The sequence below is a fragment of the Pipistrellus hanaki genome, assembly GCF_964339955.1.
Source record: "Pipistrellus hanaki genome assembly, chromosome: 2".
Classification (NCBI taxonomy): domain Eukaryota; kingdom Metazoa; phylum Chordata; class Mammalia; order Chiroptera; family Vespertilionidae; genus Pipistrellus; species Pipistrellus hanaki.
Genome location: NC_140504.1, coordinates 7,498,087 through 7,517,607, shown reverse-complemented (window position 1 = coordinate 7,517,607; position 19,521 = coordinate 7,498,087). Strand labels below are relative to the sequence as shown.

The 19,521-nt window shown below is 49.4% G+C and overlaps 1 protein-coding gene and 1 pseudogene across 8 annotated transcripts in view; both read right to left on the bottom strand.

Moving 5' to 3' along the window:
• The window catches only part of ADARB1 (adenosine deaminase RNA specific B1), a 98,558-nt gene extending 81,152 nt beyond the window's left edge, over positions 1–17,406 (bottom strand). For 4 of the 7 annotated variants that reach the window (XM_084873745.1, XM_084873740.1, XM_084873746.1 and 1 more), the window contains exon 1: positions 17,258–17,406. The gene's annotated coding sequence lies outside the window, so the exon portion shown is untranslated. Of the gene's footprint in view, positions 1–6,567; positions 6,684–15,910; positions 15,956–17,190 lie in introns of those variants that run through there. The other 3 variants (XM_084873742.1, XM_084873741.1, XM_084873743.1) reach the window with 3 other exon arrangements.
• LOC311617498 (uracil-DNA glycosylase-like) lies at positions 5,954–17,658 on the bottom strand (annotated as a pseudogene). Its single transcript has 4 exons — positions 17,655–17,658; positions 17,431–17,548; positions 17,170–17,348; positions 5,954–6,741 (listed from the first exon to the last, which is right to left on the bottom strand). The product of its transcript is annotated as a uracil-DNA glycosylase-like (transcript).
• Between the last annotated feature and the right edge of the window lie 1,863 nt (positions 17,659–19,521).

The following is a 19,521-nucleotide window of genomic DNA, read 5'->3' as shown; positions in this document are numbered from 1 at the left end:
GACATACAGTAGGTGCTCAAAAATATTTGTCAAATGACTGCAAAAGGATGAATGAGAAATGGTTTAATTTTCATTATGGAAGACAAAATCTTCATGAATATAAGATGCTAGCAACCCCTCAGATTTAAAGATATACCATCACAGAACCTGCCTCATTTTTCTGTACTTACTGTGGGTCATGCACCCATGGGTTAGATGCCCAATTGGTCACTAAAAATCACTCTGAGCCGTATATTGACTATCCATAAGTGAAGCAGCCAAGGTAGTTCTTAGGGGAAAATGAACAGCTGTCACTGCACTGAGTAGAAAACAAGAATGAGTTGAAAATAAATAAACTAGCTGTTAGAGCCAGAAGCTGGTGGTAACCCTTGGGCGACTGAAAAGCAGCAGTAAACTCTACCAAATGGTTAGAAGACAAGTGGAAATCACTTCTCAAAATGGGGCTGAGCTGGGACGGCACGATGAAGCCTCCGGGTGAACATGGGAGATGGTGACACGTGTGCACCAACATGGAAGTCACCAGACTGCACACCAGGATCCCATGGCAGCTGGTACCAGCTCAGGAGCAAGGATGGCTACACTTTGGGGAGTTTTGTGAAGTAGCTGTCATGTCGGCTCATTGGCAGCTGAAAATAGCCAAGGGTGAGAATATTTTTGCCATGAAAATTGACAAATGCTGCAAATCAGGGCTTTTACACGTCCACCCCCGAAAAAGCCAGTGTTACTCATGCACCAGACATATTGCGGACACCTCGCAGTATGCAAACTACATCTCAGGAAAGAAAAGGGTGGGACTGAAGGGGAAGAGGAGGGACTCATTTTTCAAAAGAAGGTATTAAAATAAATAACACATTTAATATTCAGTGTGTTAAAAGTATAGCAAACTTTTTTTCTGAGAATGAAAAAACGTTTACCATCAGGAAATCCAATGAAATGTACTATATTAACAGATTGCGGGCGGAGGACGAGGGGGAGGGGGAGGAGACACAAGAGCATCTCTACAGATTGCATGTAGAAAAAGCAACAGTAAAATTCGACTGCTATACATAACAAAGTTTATTTTAAAATTCTCAGCAAACTGGGGAGGTAAGTTGCTTAACTAGACAAAGGATGTGTATAATCAACTATGGTAACCATCACACTGGGTGAGGAAACTTTAGAAGCATTTGTGTTAAAGTTAGAACAAGAGAAACACTGCTCATCACGGCTACTGTTTAAACACCGCATTTAGCCAGGGTATCAGAAGCTCTAGAGTCAGAGGGAAAGCATAAGGATTAGAAAGGAAGAGGCATTGTTTGCACAATTTGATCTTCTCCCTGAAAACATGAGACAGCTGACATATAAAGTCAACAGCTTTCCCACAGAGCAATGATAAGCAATTAGAATGTAAATGAAGAAAGAATTTAGGGTATGATGAAAGTGGCATGTCTGACCACTAGGCAATGGATAGCCAATGGAAAAAATATATGATCCTGACCTCAAGCTGTATGAAGACAGATTTCACATAGACCTAAAGGTGGAAAACAGAATATGAAACTGCTGGAAGAAATTAAAGAATGACCCTTGAGGTAGGGAAATGTTCTTAGAAGGTATACAAACACAAAGTCGTGAAGAAAAAGACCAATTAGTTTGAATATATAAAAATTAAAAATTTCTCTTTGAAAAAAAAAAATAACATTAAAAGACCAAGGACAACCTAGGACACCCCCAGCAACCAAGCCAGAGGCCCCCACTCTGGAGCTTCTTGCTCACTGTGCCCCTCCGCAGGAGAACCAGGCATTCTTGGCCCCGGGGAAGAAGGCGCCCCTCCCCACACAGCTGCTGGTGGGAAGCACTCTCCCAGAGGCTCCACACTGGGGCTCCAGGTAGCCAGGATGTCCAGCACGAACACAGGGAAGGATTCTCCCTGAGGACCACTGGGAATCCTCCCTCAGCCTGAAGAGGAGACCGAGGCCATGGCCCCGTCCTGGCCAGGTTCCACAGGTACTACGCCATACTGTGTATGCTTTGCTTTATAAACATTTTGTTTTTAAAAGTTAGACTAATAAAAAGTGGAACAGCCGAAACCGGTTTGTCTCAGTGGATAGAGCTTCGGCCTGCGGACTGAAAAGTCGCAGGTTCGTTTCCGGTCAAGGGCATGTACCTTGGTTGCAGGCACATCCGGGGGGGGGGGGGGGGGGGGTGGTGTGCAAGAGGCAGCTGATCAATGATTCTCTCTCATCGATGTTTCTAACTCTCTATCCCTCTCTCTTCCTCTCTGTGAAAAATCAATAAAAAAAATAAAAATAAATTAAAAATATATATATATATATATGGAACATAGAACTGAGTTTCCATTGCCCTTCACCAAGCTTCTACTAGTGCCCACATCTCTCAGAATCACTGAGCGGTTCCCAAAATTAGAAAAGGAGCCCCTGGTACAACAGTGTCAGCTCAAGTGCAGACCACAGTTGAATGTGCTGGTTGCCCTGGAATGTCCCTTGTGCCATCCATAGTGTTGCTCTGTCCCTCGTGTTCCGGGATCCCACCCAGAATGCACGTTGCATTTCAAGGCCTATGTCCTTAGGTTCCTCCTCCATTGCTGCCAGTCTGGGTGCTTGTAGAGTACTGGCCAGATGTTTCTCAGGACGTCCTCTCCTAGAGTCTGGCAGCTTTTCCCTGAGACGACACGGTGGTAGTGAATCTATGACAAGAACACCAGGAAGAGGACATGCTATATGCTAGCAGGGAGCCTAGGACCTGTCTTATCACAGGTGTTGTTAACCTGAGCCACCTGGGGGAGGTAGTGTCTGCTGGCTTTATCCACTCTACAGTTACTATTTTTCCTCTTTTAATAAATAAATAACTTGGGAGGAGATACTTCAAGACTAGGCAAATATCCTGTTTCTCCTCAAACTTGCACCCGGTATCTTAGCATTGGTCCTTGGGTCTCGCCTGAAGTGACTTGACTGTGGTGTCAGCTGATGTTGATTTTCTATTTCCTCAATTCTTCTACCGATTAACTGATTTATCCAATTATTTACTTACTAGAAGCCCGGTACACTAATTCATGCATGGATGGGGTCCAGCGAACCCCGATTGGCCCTGTTTGGGCTGGGCCAGCCAGGAAGTTGGTTGGCTGGCCCTGCCCCCGATTGTGAGTGGGGGGTGGGGAGAGGAGGGGCAGCTGGGGGAAGGGGCCATCCACGGTTGGCCTGCTCGCCCCACTCCCTGGTCAAACTCCCAGTCAAACTCCTGGTCGAGGGGACAATTTGCATATTAGGCTTTTATCATATAGGCTACCAGGACTGACCCATGTTACAACAAGGACATGCCCAAAACACACGAAGTCAAAGGAGCCTGGCACAAAAGATTGCACACGGCCTAATTCCACTTATATGAAATGCCTAGACAAGGCAAACAGGGTGGACAGAGCAGGCTGGTGGTTGCCTGTGGCTGCAGTGGGAATGGGCACTAAGCACAAACAAGCACATGAACATTTTGGGGTGATGGGAAGGTTTCAAGGCTAGACTGTGGTAATGGTTACACAACTTAGAAATTCATGAAAATGTCTGAATCATCCACTTACGGGGGGGACGGGGGTGTCCCATGATAGCAGTTTAAACCCAAACAAGAAACAAAACCTGCCCAAACCGGTTTGGCTCAGTGGATAGAGAGCCAGCCTGTGGACTGGAAGGTCCCAGGTTCGATTCCGGTCAAGGGCATATACATTGGTTGCAGGCACATCCTCGGTAGGAGGCATGCAGGAGGCAGCTGGTCGATCTTTCTCTCTCATCAATGTTTCCAGCTCTCTATCCCTCTCCCTTCCTCTCTGTAAAAAATCAATAAAATATATTTTTAAAAATAAGAAAGAAAAGAAACAAAACCTCCTTACAGTACCATTCCCACCTTGTTTCTGCCTGTATCTTCCCAAACACTCAGAAGATGGACACCCAGACCATAACTGATCACACGCACAATCTGTAGTGTTTCTTTCAACACTCAGTAAGACTTGGAAATCATGCAGAAGGGTTCTTCTATGTGACTGCACACAGGGCAGTGTGGTGTGTCACCCAGCACTGCCCTTTCCTGGTGCTACCCACAGCGTCGCTCTGTCCCAGGAACCCTGTGCACCTTTCCCAGGTTACACCATGGCTCCAAGTCTTGGTGAACTTAGAGGAAAGCCTCCCTTTCCTACAGCAAGGGCTAGCAATGAGAACACTTCCATTCATCCTGCAGCCCCTCCCTGCCTGTGCCCCGCCTGCCCAGAAAAAGTGAGAATTTAAGGGTAGCTGGGCGGGACGAGGTACAAGAGACATGATGCTTTGTGCTCTGAAACACAAACCTATCCTGTAGGTTTACACAGTACCTGCATCTTCTACGGAAATACTATCAATACCCTCATAGCTTCATCAGAGGCATAAAACTGTAGATTAGAAAGCTCCGTCGTGAAATCATCAAATATGCCACTCACTCTTGTGCACGTGGGCGGAAGCCACCTACTCGTGACACCAAAATGTTTGAAGACAGAAAACCCCAGAGCAGGAGTCGGAGGCGCAGGCCTAACCCAGCTCCACGTCTGGCTCTCACAGCGAAGAGGACACGGCTCACAAGTCCTCACACGGAGGTTCTCATCGCACCAGCGGAGACTTGAGGGGTGTGACTCTGTCCCTAGTGACGACCTGGGCTATCGCAGCTCTGAAGTCCTCAGAGTCCATCCTACAAATTCCACTTCCTCCTGGATTAAGATTTTCAGACTCAACCCCCAAACCCGCTTCTACCTCCAGCAAATAATTCATTGTTTACTGCACATGCCACTACTTTCCGGGAATGTTAATTATTACATGAGACTTTTTAAACATTTAGATAGCTTTTTTTTAAAAACAAAAACAAAAACAAAAAAAAACTCCAGGAACCTTTTATTAACAAACTCTAGCAGGTTTAACTTTGAGACCAACTAACAGCAATACAGCATCTCTAACAGGACCTTGGATACAGACCTAATAAACATGGTCTCTTAAACAAAAGATTAATAAAATATAAAACATCCATTTATGAAGTTTTTTTAAAAGAGTGAAATTCTCCAGTGTTGCAGAAAAAAGTATCCCAAAGTGATTTCAGTCAAGAAAAAACAGCATTTGACACTGAGCTGCCTTAAAAATCCAGTTCAGGACACACCTGAGCAAATAGCATTTCCTCTGCTAAAAAAAAAAAAAGTTAATTCCCCTTTCCCCTCCTTTCTGTTCAACTTCCACCGCTTATTGCTAGAAACACCCAGAGGATAGTATAACAAGTCCCAGCCCGGCTCTCTTGGCATCTGCCAGTCTGAAGAGTCACAACAGGATTGTTCCTTAGGAATTTTCACCTCTGCTACTCTCAGGGAATTGAACCTTAATTTCTGGGAAATGGAAAAAAAAGAAAAGAAAAAAGTCCTATTTCCTTCAAGGAAGGGCTTGAGAGCTCTGTAAAAGGTCAAAGGGCAGTGTACCTGGCCAGACTGGAACACCAGGATGTGCAAAGGAGGCCTTTCTATATAAAAACACCTAACACCTTAGAACCTAACGTTTAACCTACAGGTAAACACAAGTAGAGTAGCTGCTGACTCATACACCAAAAAGGTGCTTATCTCCCATCTTTAACCATAAAGGAAACAGAGGGGAGGAGAGTCTAGAGAATTTGACCTCCTTTTCCTTCCGAAAACTTTGACGCATATTCTAGGCCAGAGCCAAGTGGCAAAGACAGACATGCGGTCACAGGGTACAGTCTCTGCTGGACAAAGCTGCCACTCCTGGGCAGCCTGGCTCATGGCCACTTCACCAAGACTTCCTCCCTGGCATGCATAGCGCTTCAGAATCACTAGGGAAATTCTATTTTCAATTCAACTTCGTCACTGACAAATACTTCAATAGCAGCCGCTAGTAACCGCCGCCTGGAGGACCTCCACTCTCACCCCAGTTCAAGGTCACAGATCCTTCTAGTTGATGGGCTCCTTGCCAGACTTTTTCATAAGCTCGTTGGTTTTAGAGAAATGCATGCATCCAAAGAACCATCTGTACACTGACAATGGGGAGGGGTGGGTAGTCTGCAGCAAATGACCACCAGGCACTTCCTATCAATGGCACTGCCCTTATTCTGAGCATAAGAGCACCAGAGCAAAAAGACAAGGTCACTTGAGTTCTGATTTATCCAGGATGCAGTAGTATCAATAAATTGCTCCCAACCCTTCTCCTTTGAGAATTGGCTTGATGTGCAGGGACAGTGAGGAAAATGAGTAGAACACCTTGCTTGGCCTACTCAGATACACCTCCCTGACCAGGATGAACAAAACCATCAATGTCTGTAGACAGCTCTTTAAAAATGCTTCCCAAACTGGGCGGATGTGGAGCTGGTCTTTGAACACTAAAGCAGAGCCCGTGAGCTTGATTTGGTCCATGATATGGATCCTGTCCCAGAATGACACCTTCTCTTGTGTTGCATATTTGGATCCATGTGGAGGCTTGGTGTAGGGGTGAATAAACAGTGTCATGCCTTCTCTCTTATGCAACAACTCCCATTAGCTTTATAAAATACTGTTTTCTGAATTCTCACCAAGGTGCTTCTTCCAACTCTCACCGAAACTCACTGGCGGGTTGCGAGCCCTGAGTCTACGTAGGGCCGCGGTCTTGTTCTTCTGGACATGGACCAACTGCTCAGGGCTCAGTGGCGATGAGGGTCGTGTACCTGGCTCTCCTGCTCCACCCAGGCCTTCCTGGCAGGGCTGACCTGCAAGTGGTCCCCGCAGAGACCTGTCAAGAGCCACGGCTGACCTCTCCCAGGTGCCCGCAGGTTCTACCCACAACCCAAGGGCCCATTGCAGAGAGGATGCCATTCGTGGGTTTCAGCCCCACCTGGAAGGTTGGTGCAAATCCAGACTCCAGAAACCCAGACCTCAGCTCAGACCCGCACTAGCAGGCCGATGCCCCACATTTCACGTTTGGTACTAATATGGGCAGAGAGAAGTGGCTGGCTGGAAGGGAAACCCTGTCGCCAGGTGCCCTGCCCCACCAGGCCTACCTTAGGTAACTTTTTAATTAAATAAAGTGTTAATATAGTAAGAAAGGAAAGCTAATCCTCTAAAGTAGCCCGCAAAGAACACTGTATTATAATAGGCATGCTGTGAAATCTAATACCAATGACTGACTCAAGAATAATAAGTCTGACTGTTACGTGGGGTAGATTTCTATTCTAAAAAGGAATCAAATTCAAGTGGTCAAGACAAATAAATATGCATTTGGTGTGATTAATTTCATTCCTATCTAGCTAGAGTGGATATAAACAGTCACTTCATTGCAATTTAAGCTGTGGCCCGAGCAGGTCTCTCAAAACTACTTCCAGTATTAAATTTAACGTCGGTTTTTTGTGCTCAGGCCTGAACCAGGTGAAGCATCTGAATGAAGTCTGTTTTCCATCATCTTCCCATTGGCAGCCCCTGACTCCCCTCCTCTACTTGGAGACATCCCCTTGGCTGGGTTCCCCTTTCTAAGGCAGAGGCCAGACATGGAATCCCTGTCCGCTCTCAGCCAGGACTCACGTAAGGCACACACGAGACCTCATCTCTAAAGAGAAACCTGTGAAAGCAGGTGCCTGGCAGAACCCATTCCTGAAAAGGGAGGAAACGGAGATGACGGAGGCCTGGGTGCCGCGAGATGACAGTAGGCAGGGGACTCACGTGCAGCACCAGCTCCGAGCAGGTGATTCACAGGAAAAGGGCTATTGTGACTGGCTCTCGGCCTCACAGACGTGATGAGACACTTCCTGACATCCTTGGTAAGTTCCTGTCCTTACAGAAATCAACTCACCCTGAGCGTGCTGACACTGGGAGAGGGAGAGAACTTGTGTGCACAGTGACTAACCAAGAAAGCCCAGAAGGAATCGGATGTGCGTGCACTGCCCGGAAGTGAAGGCACAGAATACAATGCAACTTTCAAACTTATTCTCCAACCACCTGTTTCTAACTCTACAACGTTGGAAGAGGGGCTAATTCAATGTCACCTACCACTGAATTATCGTTAGTTATGACATGCTCTAGATTTGCAAACTGAACACAATCCTTGCTTCTTTTAATTCACGACAACTAGCAGTCCAGTTCCTGAGCCTGAGGAACACACAGAAGGATCGCTTGGACTCTGGAGTCTCGTCACTTCTCATAGAGTCAGACCCATCACTCCACCCCCCACCCAGATCCTGCCCGCTGGCCCACCTTCCTCGGGCCTGCACCTCACCTCTTCCAACAGAGTGACCGGGTCCACAGGGAAGGGGCGGGATGGTTGGTGCCAGTTGCTGGCCTCTTGTAGGTCTTAAGCAGCCATGAAGTGACGGGGCATCACTGTATTTAGTGCAGGACTGCACACAGGTGCTATTTCTTGTACAACCCACTGCATGGCCCTTAAAACACGTAGCATGTACCGTACTATTTTGCTCCTACAAACAGCAGTCTTGTAGAAATGGAAGGAAGCTTGGAAACCATCAAGTTAACACTCAGGAGACCTGCGGCAGAGCCGGGAAATGAGGTGCTGGTGAGGTCAGGGCAGGGCTGGGATTAAATCCCCGGATTCCCAAACCCAGGGAAATTCTTCTGATTGCTCCTCTACCACACAGCTTATAAAGCCGCATTCTCTCCGATGTTTAAATCCTTTAAGCCTCCGCAGTTGAATCCCATATTTTTCATTTAATTTGGTTGCTTTTCTGAAACTTCCCAGATTTAAAGCATTCTCATTTTTATCAAGATGTAGCTATAATTGTTACTTCTGACTATTATAAATGCTGTTACTACTTAAAAGAATATGTCTCAATTACCCATCAAGTGAAAGGGGTTAAAATAATGGTGGTGGGACAGAGCCACTTTTTCAGGTTAATTTACTGTTTTTCGAAAGATTCATTTAATCTATTGCACTAATGTCTAGTTTTAGAACAATTCTGGGTGTTTAGTGAATGTTTCTATTCTACCAAGGAAAGCATGGAACTTTGGAGATAACAGACATATGGACATAAATGTATGCCTGATGCACCAGCACAATGGGAGGCAGAAAAGCACAAGTTTTCAGAGGCCAAGAGCCCCAATTTGGATTCCACCACTTACTACCAACATAAAAAGTAAGAAATAGGCATTCATTTATTCAGCAAACATTGTCAAGTGTCTGCTATCTGCCAGGCATTGTTCTGTTCCCTAAGGACAGAGACAGAGCAAGACCCATCTTCCTGGCAGGCTGATGGGAGGGTATGAGGGAGATAGTAGGGACAGCAGGGCACACAGTGGATGAAGAGCTGAGGGCACATAGGCATGCAGCCCAGGAGACAGCTGAAGGGATGGCAGGAGGGGAGGCCCCTGGAAGGACTATGATATGGGGGCGGGTACAAGCTTCTGAGCAAAAAGGATGACTGATGTGTCCTCCATTTAAGCTTCTGTTTTGGCTGCTGGTCAAGAATAGACGGGAGGAGAGGATACCTGTGAAGAGGCAACTCAGGTGAGCCCAGCAAGACTCCTGATCAGTAAGAACAGATGATGGCGATTCCACGTAAAGTGACCATCGAAGGTTAGCAGGAGGAGCGAACTGGAATACACTGGTCCCACCATGCCTGACACAGAGTAAGAGCATAATACATGTAGCTATTGTCTAGCCCTCCCAGGAAGATGCTGATCTGAAACCTCCATGTAAGATTTGTGAGGACTCCCAGTTAGTGCCTCTATTGTACCAACTAGAGGTTTAAACGTTTACACCCGTCAGTGTGTTTACAAATATGTTATGTATCCTATAGGCCACATATCGGTGTAGATAAATATTCTGCACATCACACACTGGAAAGAATTGATTTGCAGATCCAAACAGAACCCAGTATAGGATGATAACGTCCATAACTGAAGCATCACCCTCAGACACGCTGGTCCTCAGCATCAGCACCGCTCGGAGTCCTCAGGGCAGCCCCTCTCACACTCTCCAGTCCTCTCCTCTCCAGACCCGACCCATCACCAGCCCTGCTGACTCGACCACAAGAAACTGCACTTGGCTCTCTGGTCTCCAGCTTCTCCACCTGCTACCTTTACCCTCCTCATCCTTTGCTTCAAACTTCCTGTGGTGCATGACAGCCTGCACAGCCGGCCACACGTGTCTCTCAAAGTCACCTTCCTCTGCACTCCCCATTAATGACAACTGGACAAAGGCTACTGGCCCCACCTCAGCTATTCCAACCAGCAGGGGTCCTGCAAGTGTTCCTTCTGCCCGAAATGTTCTTGTCTCCTCTCCTGACATGAGAGCTCCTTCTGTCCCTCAAAGAGCTCCTTCCGGCCTCAGCACAGCACCCTCTCCAGGAGGCCTTCCCGGAATGCCAGGCCTGCAGTCGGGCAGCCCTCTGACGCCATCCACCTCAGCCCCGTTTCTTCACTCATCCCAAGGACATAAATTCTGAGGTTATATTATCTGCCTTTGTCCTTGCTTAGTCTCCCCCACTGGAATGTTGGCTCAACAAAGCAGGGAGCTCCTCCTTCCCTGCGTCTCTCCACAGTGACACAGAGAGAAGGCATTTGCGAAACCTGTCCACTCGGGGCAGAGGGAAGAGAAAGTGTGCCCAGAGCGATACAAACCCACTCTCCCACCCCCCTCCCCCACCCACAGCGGACTGAAGGCAAGGTCAAGGAAGGGCTTCCACATTTCATCACGTCTGTGGAACCACAGAGAAACTGTAGTATTTCCAAACTCCTGACCTAAAAAATCAGATGAGCACAAACAATGCAAACCGACATGCAAGGAAGGTATTCATAATTTCAACAGACAGCTTGAAGTGAATGCTGCTGCCCCCTAGATGCTCACTCATTCCTGGCCCAAAGCATTGTCCTGTCCCCACCCTCCCCCTCCCCAGGGTGTAACATGGGCACTTCCTGCCAGATCCTTAGGACAAATGAAGCACAAGTCTTGCTAGTCCTCTAAGCAGTACCAAATTTGGTGAGTAAAGGTGACAAAGTATAATTAAGTTAATATTGTTAGGGACACTTAAATTTTTTTAATTAAAAAAAATGCCATTTTTACATGTATCTTTCTGTAAGAGTGCCCAAGGCATGTTGAACACCATAAACTAGATCCCAAATCCTAGAGCACAATGCCCAGCTTCCTGACTGAGCACAAGTTATTTTCATTTTAGATCCTAAGTAAATCAGGCTGCCCAGGTGTTAGCAAAGTCCTGCCTGGCTCCTGGGGCTGAGTGTCCCTGCTCCTCTAGCCATGCCCTCTCACTTTCTCAAGGACTTTGCTCTGCAATTACCCTCTTTCCCAGCATCCTATATGATAAAAGGCTAATATGCAAGTCAACCAAATCACAGAATGATTGGTCGCTACGATGCGCACTGACCACCAGGGGGCAGATTCTCAACACTGGGCCTGTAGTCTTATACACTGAGTGGCCAGGTTATTATGATCTCTGAACGCATAATAATCTGGCCACTCAGTGTGTATTCCTATATAATAAAAGGCTAATATGCAAATTGTCCTCTCAACCAGGAGTTTGACCAGCAGGCAGGCCAGCCAACCACCCATGTCCCCTCCCCCTGGCCAGGCTGGCCAGACCCCACCCATGCACAAATTCATGCACCAGGCCTCTAATGTATGTGTATATACATTATATATATATATACACATACATATATATATATATATATGTGTGTGTGTGTGTGTGTGTGTATACACACACATACATGTACATACTGAGTGGCCAGATTATTATGCATTCAGAGATCATAATAATCTGGCCACTCAGTGTATATTTGTCCTTCACTATGGGAGTGTTCCTACTAGCCCATAAACATGCTATAAACACTGTTATTTAAAAAATAAAAAAACTCCCGAGTCCCCCCGCCCACCTCCCCAGCTACTGTCCCTTCTCAACCAAACTTGTAGAGTCTTCTCTACTGGATGTTCTTGCTTCCTCACTCCCATCCCCTCTCCCCACCACAAGGCCATCTGCCTCTCATCAAACCCAAGCAATCCTTCACTGAGAGGGGCTGAACTACTCAGCCCTCCGCCCAGGTTCCAGGCCACTAAACGCTCCAGGTTTCCTCTTCTTCTACAGACCCCTTTCAGTGGGTATCGCTAGATCCTTGTCTTATGGACTCCTGGCCAAAGCCCCTAGGCTCAGTCCTCGTCCAGCTCTCCAGTCTCCACACCCACAGCCCAGTCTGTGGTTTCAAATACCTGAGATAAGCAAATCACGGCCACATTTACATATTCTTGAATTATCTAAACACCTGCCCTTGGGTGACTAGTCATAGAAGTAAAAAGCAAAACCCTCTTTAGTCCTATTTGAGGAACGTTTTGGGCACTTTACAGAGCTCAGTTTATCCACCCAGCAACCATAGGATACAAGCCGCTCGTCTTCCTCCTAAATCACAGGCAAGAAAACCAAAGCCCAGGAAGATGACATAGCCTGCTCAAAACCACACATCTGGCTGGGGTGGGCTGAGCAGCCGCCTGCACGCCCCAGCTCTAGTCGGGGACAGCTGAGGAGCTGCCTCCTGCGCTCCTGCCACAGAGACTTCCCCACCTCACCGCTGGCCAGCCAGCTGTGCGAAAACAACCCTGGGGTCCTTCTGGAATGCTCCTTCTCAGAGTCTATTGGCCATCCTGATGGGCCTGCCTGCTAACAGGCCACATTCCTCAGTGCTGAGGGCGTGCCCCACATCCTAGCTACTGGGGAAACGGAGTGCCTGCAATTGGAGGCGTGTCACAGGCTTCCAGCCGCCAGTCAGTGCAGCGCTCTGCACCGGCACACTCAACTGGGCTGCTGCTCTTGGAGGTATGACAGAACAGTGTAACTGTCAGCCAGTCCGTCAGCAAGTCCCTTCAGGACCGGAAACCTTTCCTTAACACCTGCCAGTGAGTCCAAGGAAGCATGCAGACCTGCTGACGGGGCCTGGCAGCTGGGACAACAGACACCCCATGGACAGCAGTGCCACCATCTCGGAAATGCTCAGTGACAGCACAGTGGACAGCACCGCAGGCAGCGGGGCACCACAGCAAAGGCTGACTTGGAAGAACTGGATTCTAAACATTTAGAATTACTTTATTTCATTTCACAAGACCTGTCTGACTTGAAAAGTCTGTACTTGCAGTGAGTAGAAGGAAAAGCGCAGCGATAAGAAAGAGCGTGTCAGTCTAATTGGCAACACTTTCCTGCTAATAGCACCAACAGTAACACTGCAACTTACCGATGGTGGCACTGGGTCTGGCCCCCTCTGCCCTGGCCTGAGCCTGCCTGGTCGGGGTCACGGATACCCCGTTGTTCCTCTCCTGCCTGTGGCCCGCAGGTGGGAAGGGCCCCAGGGACAGGTGCTCAGGCGGGTCCTGCCTTTGCCACTTATCGGTGGCCTCTCTCTGCCTAGTTTTACCCACGGAAGACAAACAATAATGCCTACTTTTTGGACTTTATGAGAAGTACATTAATTAGTATATGCAAAGTGCTTAAGCTCCTCACAAATGTTAGCTACATAACAGCCAGAGCGATTTTTAAAAAAGTATATTTTATTGATTTTTTTACAAAGAGGAAGGGAGAGGGACAGAGAGCTAGAAACATCGACGAGGGAGAAACATCGACCAGCTGCCTCCTGCACACCCCCGATGGGGGATGTGCCCGCAACCAATGTACATGCCCTTGACCGAACCCTCAGTCCACAGAATGACGCTCTGTCCACTGAGCCAAATCGGTCTCAGCCAGAGCGATTCTTTATAAAGATAAATCAGATCATGTCACTCCCTCATTCAAAGCTCTCTAAACCAACTAGAAAGGAGGGGAGGGAAGGAAGGAGGAAGAGAAGCAGGGAGGAAGGCAGCCCTCCCAGGGCTTCCCATCTCACTGAGGAAGGTGAACATCCAATTCCTCGCCTCAGCCCTCCGTGCCCTTCCTGCCAGCGACCTCCCTGCTATCGCCAGCGCACAGAGCTTTGACCCCAGAGTTCCTGCTGCCCGAAGGAGGCTGCCAGGGCAGCACCCAGCTCCCTCCATCCTTTGGGCTCCCTCTGAGATCCCACACACACTGCCTAGCCTGGCACTTAGGATTCATGTGGGGTTTAATGTTCCTTCCTTATCATGTGAACCCCATGAGGGCAGGAACTATTCTTGCTGTGCAGCTCCCACGCCTCCCCTCCCGTGTCCAGAACAATAACCTTGTAAATACCTGTGGGGTGACCCTGAAGGTGAGACAAAACCAGCCTCGAGGCAAGCAGATGTGGCCAATAAAAATACCAGGCACCTCTGAGCTCCTTCCACCCCTCTGCTTATCTTCATCTCCATTCCATCGCAAGGATGGGAAACCTAAAACCAAAGTGCCTTGTCTTTGTACATTCCTAGAACACCTTCACAGGTACAGGGGGAGAAGGTCAGCCTGCACACTCACCGGGTCACACCGAGAGGTGATGATACTCCTGGTCTGGGCCCAGGGGTGAGCTCTGCAGCAAGGCCACGCGAAGACCTGCTGGTCACGGCATGCCCCCTCTCCACAGTCCACGTGAAAGGAACATGGCTGAGAGAAGTCACTCAAGGAACAAGGAAGTCATGATGACTCCAAGGCACAATTTGTAAATGAAATTCTCACTACTGGCCTTTCCTACCTTCCTCACATATTATTGTATGAACATATTTTTTAAAAGGAGTTGTTGTTTTTAATCACCATTTCTATCACAAATTATAGATTTGGAAATTTGCATTTTGGAACGCTAACACCAAAAAAAAAAAAAAAAAAAAAAATCAGGTTTTCCAATAAAATTGGACCTCGCTAAGCGCTTTTCAGTTTCATGCTAAGACTGATAAATTTTCTTCAAGTTTTTAATAAGTTGGTAAGTTCACCGATTAAACTGCAAAGTGTAAGTTCTAGCGATCGTCTACCTATTTAAATAATATGCTTTGGTGCTAAGTGCTGACAAGGCTTGTCACAACATTCAAGGGAATATAAGCCGGCTCTTATAGCTAAGGAATTTTGATGATTAATAAAAAAGTGATTAGCAGGTTTTGCTTGCAGCTATGCATAAAATGTTCACTGCAGCACTGTCTGTTCCAGCAAACACTAAAAACGATATTAGAACGTATATACGACTGTGTATACGCTATTTTGACTATTGCGGGAAGAATACATCATCATAGCAGGTGGAGGAAACTGAGCTACTGGGTATGGGGTGGAAGGAGGTTTCCGTGTCTTTTTGTACCTTTAGAATGTACTGTGTGCATGCTTATATTTTTAAATCTGCAAAAAAAAAAATTAATGCTAGACATTTAAAAATGTATAACTAAAATTATACATTTTATTTTTAAACTGTAGTGCTACCAAAGAGATTAATAAAACAAACTGCCAGCTTTTGAACTTTTTAAAATCTCTGCCTAGCTTTTCCTTTATTGTGTCCCCTGCTGAAAACAGGGAGGACCTAGCACACAGCACAGTATGTGGTAAATATTATGGATAAGTATTTATCAAATGAGTTACGTTTGTTTTACTCACAAGTGTAAGCCTAAAGAATTTTCTTATTCCAAAAATCAAAAAGCAGTTGAACTGCTCTTGCAACATGTAAATTCACAAAGGAACGAATCAGCCTGTGCGTCCAGAAGTTTCTGCCGATGATGTCATCAGCTAATTCTCTCTTCATTCCCAGTACCGACTTCTGGGCACATGGCACCTCGGGACAGGCGTCATGCCTTTCTCAGAGCTGGACCAGTTTTCCTTTCCCCACTCTTCCCTTTCAACTATGTCTGCAAATTTGTTGAGGATGTCGCTGAAGGCATTGTCTCTGGAACCCCCCAGTAGCTAACAGGCACTCCTCAAAGACAAGGGCTTCCTGACCAAGCTGAGTCCTTGGACTCCACCTCGGGCAGAATGGGGCACCCAGCTCAGAGCTCTCATCACCTATTATCATGCCACTCACCATTGATGGTGCCCGTGAGAGAGGAAATGCAGCTCTGGGTGGCATCTTTCAAAGGCATAACACGCAAGGGTACATGTAAGAGGGAACGAAAATCTTTAAATATTTCTATTCCCAAACCTTAATGATCGGTTGATCACCTTAATGAGAGCACTACGAGTCAAGAAGCAAGTTTGACATGAAGCCACTTTTCGTTACAGGTTACTTTGAGAATGGAACGCTAACCGTCAATGGCTTGGGTAAGGAGGTGATAAAATGCCTTTATCATACGTAACACCAACGCGGGTTGGCGGCTAAAACATCTGACCTGCGAACCAAACAAAGTGGTGCGGGAGACGTCTCCCTCGGCTAACCCGGGGCTGGAATACATTTCAGGTTCACCAACGTGTACATCGGGACTCCACTCGGCCCCCTTCCCCGGTCCCCCTCCACAGCCCGGTAATTTTCCTACCGCAGAGGTGCCCGCGTCAGAAGTCACCTCGGGGGCCCCCAGGCGCCCCAGATTGCTCCGGAGCGAGCGCTCCGGGCGCCCGGCGCCGGCGGGAACTTCCCCACCCGGGCGCCGCGGCGCAGGGCATCCCGCGGACACGGTGCCCTCTGAGCGCGCAGCCTCTCCCGGGACTCGGCGGCCCCTCTCCGGAGGGGGGCCCCCTCTGCTCCCCGCGAAGCACAGCATCCCGCGGGGACACGGCGGGGAACGCGGGCCAACCTTTGCGCAGCCTCGTCCTGGGGGCGCAGCTCGTCTCGGGGCGCATCCCCATCCCGGGGCGCAGCCTCATCCCGGGGCGCATCCTCATCCCGGGGACGCAACCGCATCCCCGGGCGCGGGCTTCCTCCTCGGGACGGAGGATCGGCGCAGACGCGGCGCTCCCAGGGTGGGGACCCGCTTCCCCGCCGCAGGCTCCCCTCCCCGGGAGCAGCCTCACCCACCCGGGGCGCAGCCTCATCCAGGGATGTAGGCCCCCACCCCCCGGGCACCGCCGCATCCCAGGGCGCGCAGCCTCCCCTTCATTCCGGGGGCGCACCCTCGTCCCGAGGCGCAGTGTCCCCGCCACCTCGGGCGGGCGCAGCCTCCTCTCGGGCGGCGCAGAGCATCCGCGCGGACCGGCGCCCCGGGAGGCGATCGGGCCGTCCGGGCGCAGCCTCTCTCCCTCCCTCCCCCGGGCAGCCCGGCCCGCAGCCCCTCTCCGACACCCCGCCGGTGGCACACACACGGGGTGTCTCGCCAGAGCCCCCCACCACACCCGGCCCGGCCTCCCCACCTGCCCGGCGGCGGCGCTTACAGAAACGCGGCTCCCGTGGCCGGTGTCCGCCGCTGCCGGTGTCAGACCCTCGCCGCCCCCGCCTCACCTCAGCCGCCCGCCGCCGCCGCTCCGATCGGCGCGCCTCGTCCGGGCTCGCACCGCTCGGCCGCCCCGGGCTGCGGCGCGCGGGCCGTGGCCTGGCGCGGCCCCGAGCGCGCCCCCGTGCGGGCCTGACAGGGCCGCCGCCGCAGCCTCCGCCCCCGCCCCCGCCCTCTGCACCGGCCCCGCCCCCTGGCCGCGGCCGCGCGCACGCCGGGGGCGACGGCGTGACGTAGGACGTGCGCGGGCGCGGGCGCCGAGCCGAACTCTGCGCTGGGTCCCAGGGCGACGCCGAGCACTAGGCGAGGCTGGGGCGGGGAGCGGGGTGACCCACCGGGGAGTTGGGGGGTGGCCTGGGCGGGGCAGGGGGCTCGGGACGGCCCGCTGAGATCTGATGTCCTAACGCATTCCGCCGGTCCACCTCCCCGAGAGCCCTGGGTGCGCATTAGGAAACCGGGGTCCCCGAATTACACGGGGGCTCCCCTGTTTCAGGGAAGTACTTTCAGTGACAGCAGAGGCGAGTCCAGAGTACCAGCGTTAAGGTGGTTATTGGATTGGTTGGTTTTGACAGTAAAGGCGTTTGAAAGTCTTTTTACAGTGCATGCAATGGACTGACTCCTGTATCTGTGGTGTATGGTTAGATCTATCGATAGAAATGTGCACATGCGACAAGCATATGTGGAGACGCGTTTCTGAAGACCAGGATAACTCAAGACGGCGATTCTATTCAGACGGAAAATGAAGGTTTATAAGGAAAAACTATAGTTCTTGAACACCGGTCCTGAGAGCGGAGGAGTGGGTAATAAGGCGGGAGCAGTTTGTTTTTGGGTGATATACTAGGAGAACTCAAGGATGTCAACCTCAAAAATAAAATTGCCACTTATCTTACCAGGGGAAATGAGTTTATTCAGGAATACCGGACGTGTTGCAGTTTGAGACTGCAAATTATCGGGAACAATAGGCAAGTCCAGAGAACAAAGGAGGAGAGTGTTACTTTATGGAGAAAAAGGAGGAAGTTGGGAGGAGCAGTTATGAGCCAAAGTCCATTCAAGGAGAGCCAGAGGTCATGGTGGTGATTGGCTGAGTGTGTCAACTTTCATTGGTTGGGCTGTTGTTGAGCCAGGAGAAAACCTTCCTCCTGCCTCTGTGATAAAGTGTGCTTTTTTTTTTATTTTAAATTTTTAAATTATATTTTTAAAATATATTTTTATTCATTTCAGGGAAAGAGGGAAAAACATCAGTGATGAAAGAGCATCATTGATAATTGATCGGCTGCCTCCTCCATGCCCCACACTAGGGATCAAGCCCGTAACCCAGGAATGTGCCCTGACTGGGAATCGAACCATGACCTCCTGGTTCATAGGTCAACACTAAACCACTGAGATATGTGGCGGGAAAGTACAAAGTAGCTTCTTCCTGCTGGAGTCTGCAGGTGTCAGTGAGTATGGTACATGAGAGCTTCCCCTTCAGAGCTTCCCCCACCCTGATTTTAATGGGGTTCCCTTAATTCGTTTTCTCAAGGGATGGAGAGAGTGGGTAGGGCCTGACTAGCCTGGTGCCGGGTGGGGGCTGTGGGGGCACAGGCTAGGCCCCAAAGTCAAGTCCAGCTGCAGCCAATTCTCAACTGAGGGGGTTTGGGCATCTCTCAGGAACCCTGCCTGTTTCCTGGTGTGTGAGATGGAGAAGAGGAGACGCTGACACAGGTATGGAGCCCAGGGTAGAGCCGGGGATATGGTCAGCATGCCATCAGTGTTGGTTCTCTTATTCAGGAGTCGTGTGACATTTGAACATGACAGAGAAGCTCAGTGATCCGGGGCATAAATTAACCACAGGGGAAAGTGTTGCCACAGGCCAGTCACCTGCTTCAGGTTGCTCTCTGAGGGAAAGGAAAAACCTGTCTTTGCAGTCAGCCAGTGAACAAGCAAGCCCTTGACCCTGCCTGAGGGCCAACGGCCAGCCACAGTATCCAAGGGCCACTAGTTGACAAATAAGTAGAAATGAAGACTCTTGGGACATCCTCTGATGGGCCATGTGTCACCCCCCATCAGCAGGCTGGCCTGGTTTTTCTCATGGTGGCAAAGCTCTGTGCACAGGGCTTTTCCAGCCTCTGCACCATGTTTACTAAGGTCTCATTGGCCCAAAGCAAGTGGCAAAGGGACATGTGACTCACAGGAGACCGTCCCTGAGGTCATCTTTGACTGGCCTCATGGAGTGGTATTTAACCCGGGGACTGCCCTTCAGTCGGAGCTGCAGGTGTGACTCTCACCTTCT